The sequence below is a fragment of the Streptopelia decaocto genome (genome assembly GCF_964273445.1).
Source record: "Streptopelia decaocto genome assembly, contig: HAP1_SCAFFOLD_50, whole genome shotgun sequence".
In the NCBI taxonomy this organism is placed as follows: domain Eukaryota; kingdom Metazoa; phylum Chordata; class Aves; order Columbiformes; family Columbidae; genus Streptopelia; species Streptopelia decaocto.
In genome coordinates, this window is record NW_028115722.1 from 946,790 (window position 1) to 957,951 (window position 11,162).

At 53.6% G+C, this 11,162-nt stretch overlaps 1 long non-coding RNA gene across 1 annotated transcript; it reads left to right on the plus strand.

Moving 5' to 3' along the window:
* Positions 1–2,737: 2,737 nt before the first annotated feature.
* On the plus strand, positions 2,738–4,783 carry LOC309452641. The gene is made up of 3 exons (XR_014186602.1): positions 2,738–2,878; positions 2,965–3,016; positions 4,749–4,783. It is a non-coding gene; the product is annotated as an uncharacterized lncRNA (long non-coding RNA).
* The last annotated feature ends 6,379 nt before the right edge of the window (positions 4,784–11,162 follow it).

Below are 11,162 nucleotides of genomic sequence, written 5' to 3' on the forward strand. Positions count from 1 at the left end.
ATTGGGACACTTATGGGTCTCTATGGGGTCACTTATGGGTCTCTATGGGGTCACTTATGGGTCACTATGGGGTCACTTATGGGTCATTGGGGTCACTTATGGGGCATTTATGGGTCTCTATGGGTCACTTATGGGGCACTTATGGGCCATTTGGGGCACCTATGGGGCACTTATGGGTCATTGGGACACTTATGGGTCTCTATGGGGTCACTGGGGTCACTTGTGGGGCACTTATGGGGCACTGGGGTCACTTATGGGGCACTTGGGGGTCACTGTGGGGTCACTTATGGGTCATTGGGGTTACTTATGGGTCTCTATGGGTCACTTGTGGGGCACTTATGGGTCATTGAGGTCACTTAGGGGTCTCTATGGGGCACCTATGGGGCACTTATGGGTCATTGAGGTCACTTATGGGTCTCTATGGGTCACTTGGGGGTCACTTGGGGGTCACTTGGGGGTCACTATGGGGTCACTTATGGGTCATTGGGGTCACTTACTTGTGGGGCACTTGTGGGGCACTTGTGGGGCACTTGTGGGGCACTTGTGGGGCACTTGTGGGGCACTTGGGGGTCACTTGGGGGTCACTATGGGGTCACTTATGGGTCATTGGGGTCACTTATGGGGCACCTATGGGGCACTAATGGGTCATTGGGACACTTATGGGTCTCTATGGGGTCACTTATGGGTCACTATGGGGTCACTTATGGGTCATTGGGGTCACTTATGGGGCATTTATGGGTCTCTATGGGTCACTTATGGGGCACTTATGGGCCATTTGGGGCACCTATGGGGCACTTATGGGTCATTGGGACACTTATGGGTCTCTATGGGGTCACTGGGGTCACTTGTGGGGCACTTATGGGGCACTGGGGTCACTTATGGGGCACTTGGGGGTCACTGTGGGGTCACTTATGGGTCATTGGGGTCACTTAGGGGTCTCTATGGGGTCACTGGGGTCACTTGTGGGGCACTTATGGGTCATTGAGGTCACTTATGGGTCTCTATGGGGCACCTATGGGGCACTTATGGGTCATTGAGGTCACTTGGGGGTCACTTGGGGGTCACTTGGGGGTCACTTGGGGGTCACTATGGGGTCACTTATGGGTCATTGGGGTCACTTACTTATGGGGCACTTGTGGGGCACTTGTGGGTCATTGAGGTCAATTATGGGGCACCTATGGGGCACCTATGGGGCACTTATGGGTCATTGGGACACTTATGGGTCTCTATGGGGTCACTGGGGTCACTTGTGGGGCACTTATGGGTCATTGGGGTCACTTATGGGGCACTTATGGGTCTCTGTGGGTCACTTATGGGGCACTTATGGGTCATTGAGGTCACTTATGGGTCATTGAGGTCACTTATGGGGCACCTATGGGGCACTAATGGGTCATTGGGACACTTATGGGTCTCTATGGGGTCACTGGGGTCACTTGTGGGGCACTTGTGGGGCACTTGTGGGGCACTTATGGGGCACTTATGGGGCACTTATGGGGCACTTATGGGGCACTTATGGGGCACTTGTGGGTCACTTGGGGGTCACTTGGGGGTCACTATGGGGTCACTTATGGGTCATTGGGGTCACTTATGGGGCACCTATGGGGCACTAATGGGTCATTGGGACACTTATGGGTCTCTATGGGGTCACTTATGGGTCTCTATGGGGTCACTTATGGGTCACTATGGGGTCACTTATGGGTCATTGGGGTCACTTATGGGGCATTTATGGGTCTCTATGGGTCACTTATGGGGCACTTATGGGCCATTTGGGGCACCTATGGGGCACTTATGGGTCATTGGGACACTTATGGGTCTCTATGGGGTCACTGGGGTCACTTGTGGGGCACTTATGGGGCACTGGGGTCACTTATGGGGCACTTGGGGGTCACTGTGGGGTCACTTATGGGTCATTGGGGTCACTTAGGGGTCTCTATGGGGTCACTGGGGTCACTTGTGGGGCACTTATGGGTCATTGAGGTCACTTATGGGTCTCTATGGGGCACCTATGGGGCACTTATGGGTCATTGAGGTCACTTGGGGGTCACTTGGGGGTCACTTGGGGGTCACTTGGGGGTCACTATGGGGTCACTTGGGGGTCACTATGGGGTCACTTATGGGTCATTGGGGTCACTTACTTGTGGGGCACTTGTGGGGCACTTGTGGGGCACTTGTGGGGCACTTGTGGGGCACTTGTGGGTCATTGAGGTCAATTATGGGGCACCTATGGGGCACCTATGGGGCACTTATGGGTCATTGGGACACTTATGGGTCTCTATGGGGTCACTGGGGTCACTTGTGGGGCACTTATGGGTCATTGGGGTCACTTATGGGGCACTTATGGGTCTCTATGGGTCACTTATGGGGCACTTATGGGTCATTGAGGTCACTTATGGGTCATTGAGGTCACTTATGGGGCACCTATGGGGCACTAATGGGTCATTGGGACACTTATGGGTCTCTATGGGGTCACTGGGGTCACTTGTGGGGCACTTATGGGTCATTTGGGTCACTTATGGGGCACTTATGGGTCTCTGTGGGTCACTTATGGGGCACTTATGGGTCACTGGGGTCACTTATGGGTCACTGTGGTGTCAATGTGAGTCACTTATGGGTCACTATGGGGTCACTATGGGTCACTGGGGTCACTTATGGGTCACTATAGGGCCAATATGGGGCACTTACGGGTCGCTATGGGGCCACTTGTGGGTCCCGGACGCCTGGGTCCCTCAGGACCCGCCTGGAGGAGTCGCTGCTGCTGCGCTTGGGGCGGGGCCGGAAGGGGCGTGGCCAGCGGGGGCGGAGCCTCCACGAGGGGCGGGACCTCCACACCATCCCCCACTTTGATGACGTCACCGCCCTCCTGGATCCGACCAATCAGGTGAGAGCTCCCCCCCAACCATAGGGGGCGGGGCCTTGGGGGTCACACCCCCCTGACCCCAAGGCCCCTTCTGGCCACGCCCACAGGAAGCTCCGCCCCCCAAGAAGAAGAAGCTCAAGAAGCCCAAGAAGGGGAGGGGTGAGTGGCCCGGACGCCTGGGTCCCTTTTTGGGGCACTCCTGGGTCCCTTAGGGGTCACCCGGACGCCTGGGTCCCTCATGGGGCACTCCTGGGTCCCTTAGGGGTCACCCGGACGCCTGGGTCCCTTTTGGGGCACTCCTGGGTCCCTTTTGGGGCACTCCTGGGTCCCTTTTGGGTCACCCGGACGCCTGGGTCCCTTTTTGGGGCACTCCTGGGTCCCTTTTTGGGGCACTCCTGGGTCCCTTTTGGGGTCACCCGGACGCCTGGGTCCCTCATGGGGCACTCCTGGGTCCCTCATGGGGCACTCCTGGGTCCCTCATGGGGCACTCCTGGGTCCCTCATGGGGCACCCGGACGCCTGGGTCCCTTTTGGGGCACTCCTGGGTCCCTTTTGGGGCACTCCTGGGTCCTTTTTGGGGCACTCCTGGGTCCTTTTTGGGGCACTCCTGGGTCCCTTATGGGTCACCCGGACGCCTGGGTCCCTCTTTGGGGCACTCCTGGGTCCCTCTTTGGGGCACTCCTGGGTCCCTTTTGGGGTCACCCGGATGCCTGGGTCCCTTTTGGGGCACTCCTGGGTCCCTTTTGGGGCACTCCTGGGTCCCTTAGGGGTCACCCGGACGCCTGGGTCCCTCATGGGGCACTCCTGGGTCCCTCATGGGGCACTCCTGGGTCCCTCATGGGGCACTCCTGGGTCCCTCATGGGGCACTCCTGGGTCCCTCATGGGGCACCCGGACGCCTGGGTCCCTTTTGGGGCACTCCTGGGTCCTTTTTGGGGCACTCCTGGGTCCCTTATGGGTCACCCGGACGCCTGGGTCCCTCTTTGGGGCACTCCTGGGTCCCTCTTTGGGGCACTCCTGGGTCCCTTTTGGGGTCACCCGGATGCCTGGGTCCCTTTTGGGGCACTCCTGGGTCCCTTTTGGGGCACTCCTGGGTCCCTTAGGGGTCACCCGGACGCCTGGGTCCCTCATGGGGCACTCCTGGGTCCCTCATGGGGCACTCCTGGGTCCCTTTTGGGGCACTCCTGGGTCCCTCATGGGGCACTCCTGGGTCCCTTTTGGGTCACCCGGACGCCTGGGTCCCTTTTTGGGGCACTCCTGGGTCCCTTTTTGGGGCACTCCTGGGTCCCTTTTGGGGTCACCCGGACGCCTGGGTCCCTCATGGGGCACTCCTGGGTCCCTCATGGGGCACTCCTGGGTCCCTCATGGGGCACTCCTGGGTCCCTCATGGGGCACTCCTGGGTCCCTCATGGGGCACTCCTGGGTCCCTCATGGGGCACTCCTGGGTCCCTTTTGGGGCACTCCTGGGTCCCTTTTGGGGCACTCCTGGGTCCTTTTTGGGGCACTCCTGGGTCCTTTTTGGGGCACTCCTGGGTCCCTTATGGGTCACCCGGACGCCTGGGTCCCTCTTTGGGGCACTCCTGGGTCCCTTTTGGGGTCACCCGGATGCCTGGGTCCCTTTTGGGGCACTCCTGGGTCCTTTTGGGGCACTCCTGGGTCCCTTTTGGGGTCACCCGGATGCCTGGGTCCCTCATGGGGCACTCCTGGGTCCCTTTTGGGGCACTCCTGGGTCCCTTATGGGTCACCCGGACGCCTGGGTCCCTCATGGGGCACGCCTGGGTCCCTCATGGGGCACTCCTGGGTCCCTTATGGGTCACCCGGACGCCTGGGTCCCTTTGGGGAACTCCTGGGTCCCTTGTGGGTGTGGCCGTGACCTCTGACCCCTCCCCCCAGGTTTCCGGCGCCGCCGCCGCTGACGAATTTTGGGCTGAATTCCCCCAAATTTGAGCAAATAAACCATTCGAGTCCTTTAATTATCATTATTATTAATTAATATTAATTATCCCCCCCCCCCCAACGGGGGGGCCCCTCCCCCCTCGCTCCCCCGACCAATCCCGAGCCAGCAGGATTTGGGGGGGGCGGGATTGGGCCCCTCCCCCTCCCCCCCCCCAATGGTACACCCCCCCTCTTATATACACTGCGCCCCGCCCCCTTCATTTGCATGGCCACGCCCCCCAGCACCCCCTGCCCCACGCCAGGGGGTGGGGCTGAGCACCATATATGGGGTGGGAAGGGGGTGGGGCCAATGGGGACCAATGGGGGGCGAGGGGAGACAAAGAGACCCATAGAGACCCATAGGGACCCATAGGGACCCATAGGGACCATAGAGACCATAGGGACCCATAGGGACCCATAGAGACCCATAGGGACCATAGAGCCCCATAGATTGACCCATAGAGCCCCATAGATTGACCCATAGATTGACTCCCATTGATCCCCATTGATCCCCATTAACCCCATTGCCCCCCATTGACCCCCATTGACTTCTATTAATCTCTATGGGTGTCTATGGGTCCCATTGACCCCCATTGACCCCCGTTGACTTCTATTGATCTCTATGGGTGTCTATGGGTCCCATTGACCCCCATTGACCCCCATTGACTTCTATTGATCTCTATGGGTGTCTATGGGTCCCATTGACTTCCATTGACCCCCCATTGACTTCTATTGATCTCTATGGGTGTCTATGGGTCCCATTGACCCCATTGACCCCATTGACTTCTATTGATCTCTATGGGTGTCTATGGGTCCCATTGACTCCCATTGATCCCCACTGACTTCTATTGATCTCTATGGGTGTCTATGGGTCCCATTGACTCCATTGACCCCCATTGACCCCATTGCCTCTTATTAATCCCATCGCCCCCATTGCCCCCAATGTCCCCACTGTCCCCACCCCCCCCATTGTCCCCACTGTCCCCATCCCCCCCATGTCTCACATCTGCTTGCCGCTGTAGATGAGGCGCTGCTGCTGGGGGGGGATCCCCTCCTTCTCCTCCACCCGCTCCTTGATCCGCTCCACCTGCCCCCCAGAACACCCCCCCCGATCAGTGGGCGGGGACACGGGGGGGCGTGGCCATGGGGGTGTGGCCACGGGGGGGTGGGGGCATTGGGGGGGATGGGGACAATGGGGGCAATGGGACCCATAGACACCCATAGAGATCAATAGAAGTCAATGGGGGTCAATGGGGGTCAATGGGACCCATAGACACCCATAGAGATCAGTAGAAGTCAATGGGGGTCAATGGGAATTAATGGGACCCATAGACACCCATAGAGATCAATAGAAGTCAATGGGGGTCAATGAGACCCATAGATACCCATAGAGATCAATAGAAGTCAATGGGGGTCAATGGGACCCATAGATACCCATAGAGATCAATGGGAGTCAATGGGGGTCAATGGGACCCATAGATACCCATAGAGATCAATAGAAGTCAATGGGGGTCAATGGGACCCATAGATACCCATAGAGATCAATAGAAGTCAATGGGGGTCAATGGAAGTCAATGGGACCCATAGACACCCATAGAGATCAATAGAAGTCAATGGGGGTCAATGGGGTCAATGGGACCCATAGACACCCATAGAGATCAATAGAAGTCAATGGGGGTCAATGGGGTCAATGGGACCCATAGACACCCATAGAGATCAATAGAAGTCAATGGGGTCAATGGAAGTCAATGGGACCCATAGACACCCATAGAGATCAATAGAAGTCAATGGGGGTCAATGGGAATTAATGGGGATCAATGGGAGTCAATGGGGGTGTGGCCATCCGGGGGTGTGGCCATGGGGGGTGTGGCCATGGGGGGTGTGGCCATGGGGGGTGTGGCCATGGGGGGTGTGGCCATGGGAGAGGGGGAGGGGGTGTGTGGACATGGGGGGTGTGGCCACGGGGGGGTGTGGACATTGAGTGGTGGGTGTGGCCATGGGGTGGGGGTGTGACCATAGGGGGGTGTGGCCATGGGGGGGTGTGGCCACGGGGGGGTGTGGACATGGGAGTGGGGGGTGTGGACAGGGGGTTGGGGGGTGTGGCCATGGGGGTGGGGGATGTGGCCACTGGGGGGTGTGGCCACGGGGGGGTGTGGCCACGGGGGGGTGTGGCCACGGGGGGGTGTGGCCTGAGGGTGGGGGTGTGGCCATGGTGTGGGGGTGTGGCTATGGGGGTGTGGCCATGGGGGGGTGGGGGGCTGTGGCCACGGGGGGGTGTGGCCAGAGGGGGGGGGTGTGGCCAGGGGGGGTGGGTGTGGCCACGGGGTGGGGGTGTGGCCACGGGGGGGTTATGGAGGGTGGGGGGTGTGGCCGCTATGGTGGGGCGTGTGGCCAAGGGAGGGTGGGTGTGGTCACGGGGGGCGTGGCCAAAGGGCCCCGAGGGGCGGGGCTTCCGTACCTTGTCGGTGGGTTCGATGTCGATCTCGATCTCTTTGCCCGTCAGGGTCTGGGGGGGCAAGGGGGGAAATGGGTCAATGGGATGAACTGGGATGAACTGGGATGAACTGGGAAACATTAAAGGGGCAACTGGGATGAACTGGGATGAACTGGAATGAACTGGGAGACATTGAGGGGTCACTGGGATGAAGTGGGGGGATCTATGGGGCACTGGGGGGAACTGGGATGAACTGGGGGGGCACTGGGATGAACTGGGAGGAACTGGGGGGGTCACTGGGATGAACTGGGGGGTCACTGGGATGAACTTGGGGGGACTGGGAGACATTAAAGGGGCCACTGGGATGAACTGGGAGGACTGGGATGAACTGGGAGACACTAAAGGGGTCACTGGGATGAACTGGAATGAACTGGGATGAACTGGGGGGTCACTAGAATGAACTGGGATGAACTGGGGGGTCACTAGAATGAACTGGGATGAACTGGGGGGGATCTATGGGGCACTGGGATGAAGTGGGAGACATTAAAGAGGCAACTGGGATGAACTGGGGGGGGTCACTGGTTTGAACTGGGATGAACTGGGAGACATTAAAGGGGTCACTGGGATGAAATGGGGGGGACTGGGGGTCACTGGGATGAACTGGGAGGGATCTATGGGGCACTGGGGTCACTGGGATAAACTGGGATGAACTGGGACACGTTAAAGGGGTCACTGGGATGAACTGGAATGAACTGGGGGGTCACTGGTTTGAACTGGGAGACACTGGGATGAACTGGGAGACATTAAAGGGGCAACTGGGATGAACTGGGGGGGGGTCACTGGGGCTCAATTCATTTCAGTGGGAGTCAATGGGGGTCAATGGGAGTCAATGGGAGTCAATGGGAGTCAATGGGGGTCAATGGGGGTCAATGGGGTCAATGGGAGTCAATGGGGGTCAATGGGGTCAATGGGGGTCAATGGGGGTCAATGGGGATGAATGGGGTCAATGGGAGTCAATGGGGATTAATGGGGTCAATGGGGGTCAATGGGGGTCAATGGGGTCAATGGGGGTCAATGGGGGTCAATGGGGATTAATGGGGTCAATGGGAGTCAATGGGGGTCAATGGGGTCAATGGGGGTCAATGGGGGTCAATGGGGGTCAATGGGGGTCAATGGGGTCAATGGGGATCAATGGGAGTCAATGGGGGTCAATGGGAGTCAATGGGGGTCAATGGGGATCAATGGGGATCAATGGGGTCAATGGGAGTCAATGGGGGTCAATGGGGATCAATGGGAGTCAGTGGGAGTCAATGGGGGTCAATGGGGGTCAATGGGGGTCAATGGGGGTCAATGGGGTCAATGGGAGTCAATGGGGTCAATGGGGATCAATGGGAGTCAATGGGAGTCAATGGGGGTCAATGGGGATCAATGGGGTCAATGGGGATCAATGGGGTCAATGGGAGTCAATGGGGATCAATGGGAGTCAATGGGAGTCAATGGGGGTCAATGGGGGTCAATGGGAGACAATGGGGATGAATGGGGTTCAATGGGGGTCAATGGGGATTAATGGGGTCAATGGGGGTCAATGGGGTCAATGGGGGTCAATGGGGATCAATGGGGTCAATGGGAGTCAATGGGGATCAATGGGAGTCAATGGGAGTCAATGGGGGTCAATGGGAGACAATGGGGATGAATGGGGTTCAATGGGGGTCAATGGGGATTAATGGGGTCAATGGGGGTCAATGGGGTCAATGGGGATCAATGGGGTCAATGGGAGTCAATGGGGATCAATGGGAGTCAATGGGAGTCAATGGGGGTCAATGGGAGACAATGGGGATGAATGGGGTCAATGGGGGTCAATGGGGGTCAATGGGAGTCAATGGGGATTAATGGGGTCAATGGGGATTAATGGGGTTCAATGGGAGTCAATGGGGGTCAGTGGGAGTCAATGGGGATTAATGGGGGGGGAAGGTACTGATCTATTTTCTCTGGTGACCAATGACAACACCCAAGGGAATGGAAGAAGGGTGTGACACCCCATGTGGGCACGGGGACATGTGGACGTGACATTGGGAACATGTGGAAGTGGATTTTGAAAATTCTAGAGAGAATTTTAAAAGCGTCAAGAGTATTTCAACAATTTGGAGAGGGATTTGAAAAGTTTCAATGGGAATGGGAAGAATTGGGACAAAAATTGGAAAATTTTTAAGGGACTTTGAAAAAATTTCAACTGGAATTTTAGCCATTTTTTGACGTGAAATTGTAAACATGTGGACATGGATTTTGAAAATTCTAGAGAGAATTTTAAAAGCTTCAACAGAATTTCAACAATTTTGAGAGGGATTTGAAAAGTTTCAATGGGAATGGGAAGAATTGGGACAAAAATTGGAAAATTTTTAAGGGACTTTGAAAAAATTTCCACTGGAATTTTAGCCATTTTTTGACGTGAAATTGTAAACATGTGGCCATGGATTTTGAAAATTCTAGAGAGAATTTTAAAAGCTTCAAGAGAATTTCAACCATTTTGAGAGGGATTTGAAAAGTTTCAATGGGAATGGGAAGAATTGGGACAAAAATTGGAAAATTTTTAAGGGACTTTGAAAAAATTTCAACTGGAATTTTAGCCATTTTTTACGTGAAATTGTAAACATGTGGCCATGGATTTTGAAAATTCTAGAGAGAATTTTAAAAGCTTCAAGAGAATTTCAACAATTTTGAGAGGGATTTGAAAAGTTTCAATGGGAATGGGAAGAATTGGGACAAAAATTGGAAAATTTTTAAGGGACTTTGAAAAAATTTCAACTGGAATTTTAGCCATTTTTTGACGTGAAATTGTAAACATGTGGACATGGATTTTGAAAATTCTAGAGAGAATTTTAAAAGCTTTAACAGAATTTCTACAATTCTGAGAGGGATTTGAAAAGATTCAATGGGAATGGGAAGAATTGGGACAAAAATTGGAAAATTTTTAAGGGACTTGGAAAAAATTTCAACTGGAATTTTAGCCATTTTTTTATGTGAAATTGTAAACATGTGGACATGGATTTTGAAAATTCTAGAGAGAAATTTAAAAGCTTCAACAGAATTTCAACAATTTTGAGAGGGATTTGAAAAGTTTCAATGGGAATGGGAAGAATTGGGACAAAAATTGGAAAATTTTTAAGGGACTTTGAAAAAATTTCAACTGGAATTTTAGCAATTTTTTTATGTGAAATTGTAAACATGTGGACATGGATTTTGAAAATTCTAGAGAGAATTTTAAAAGCTTCAAGAGAATTTCAACAATTTTGAGAGGGATTTGAAAAGTTTCAATGGGAATGGGAAGAATTGGGACAAAAATTGGAAAATTTTTAAGGGACTTTGAAAAAATTTCAACTGGAATTTTAGCATTTTTTTTTACGTGAAATTGTAAACATGTGGACATGGATTTTGAAAATTCTAGAGAGAATTTTAAAAGCTTCAAGAGAATTTCAACAATTTTGAGAGGGATTTGAAAAGTTTCAATGGGAATGGGAAGAATTGGGACAAAAATTGGAAAATTTTTAAGGGACTTTGAAAAAATTTCAACTGGAATTTTAGCAATTTTTTTATGTGAAATTGTAAACATGTGGCCATGGATTTTGAAAATTCTAGAGAGAATTTTAAAAGCTTCAACAGAATTTCTACAATTTTGAGAGGGATTTGAAAAGTTTCAATGGGAATGGGAAGAATTGGGACAAAAATTGGAAAATTTTTAAGGGACTTGGAAAAAATTTCAACTGGAATTTTAGCCATTTTTTGACGTGAAATTGTAAACATGTGGCCATGGATTTTGAAAATTCTAGAGAGAATTTTAAAAGCTTCAAGAGAATTTCAACAGTTTTGAGAGGGATTTGAAAAGTTTCAATGGGAATGGGAAGAATTGGGACAAAAATTGGAAAACTTTTAAGGGACTTTGA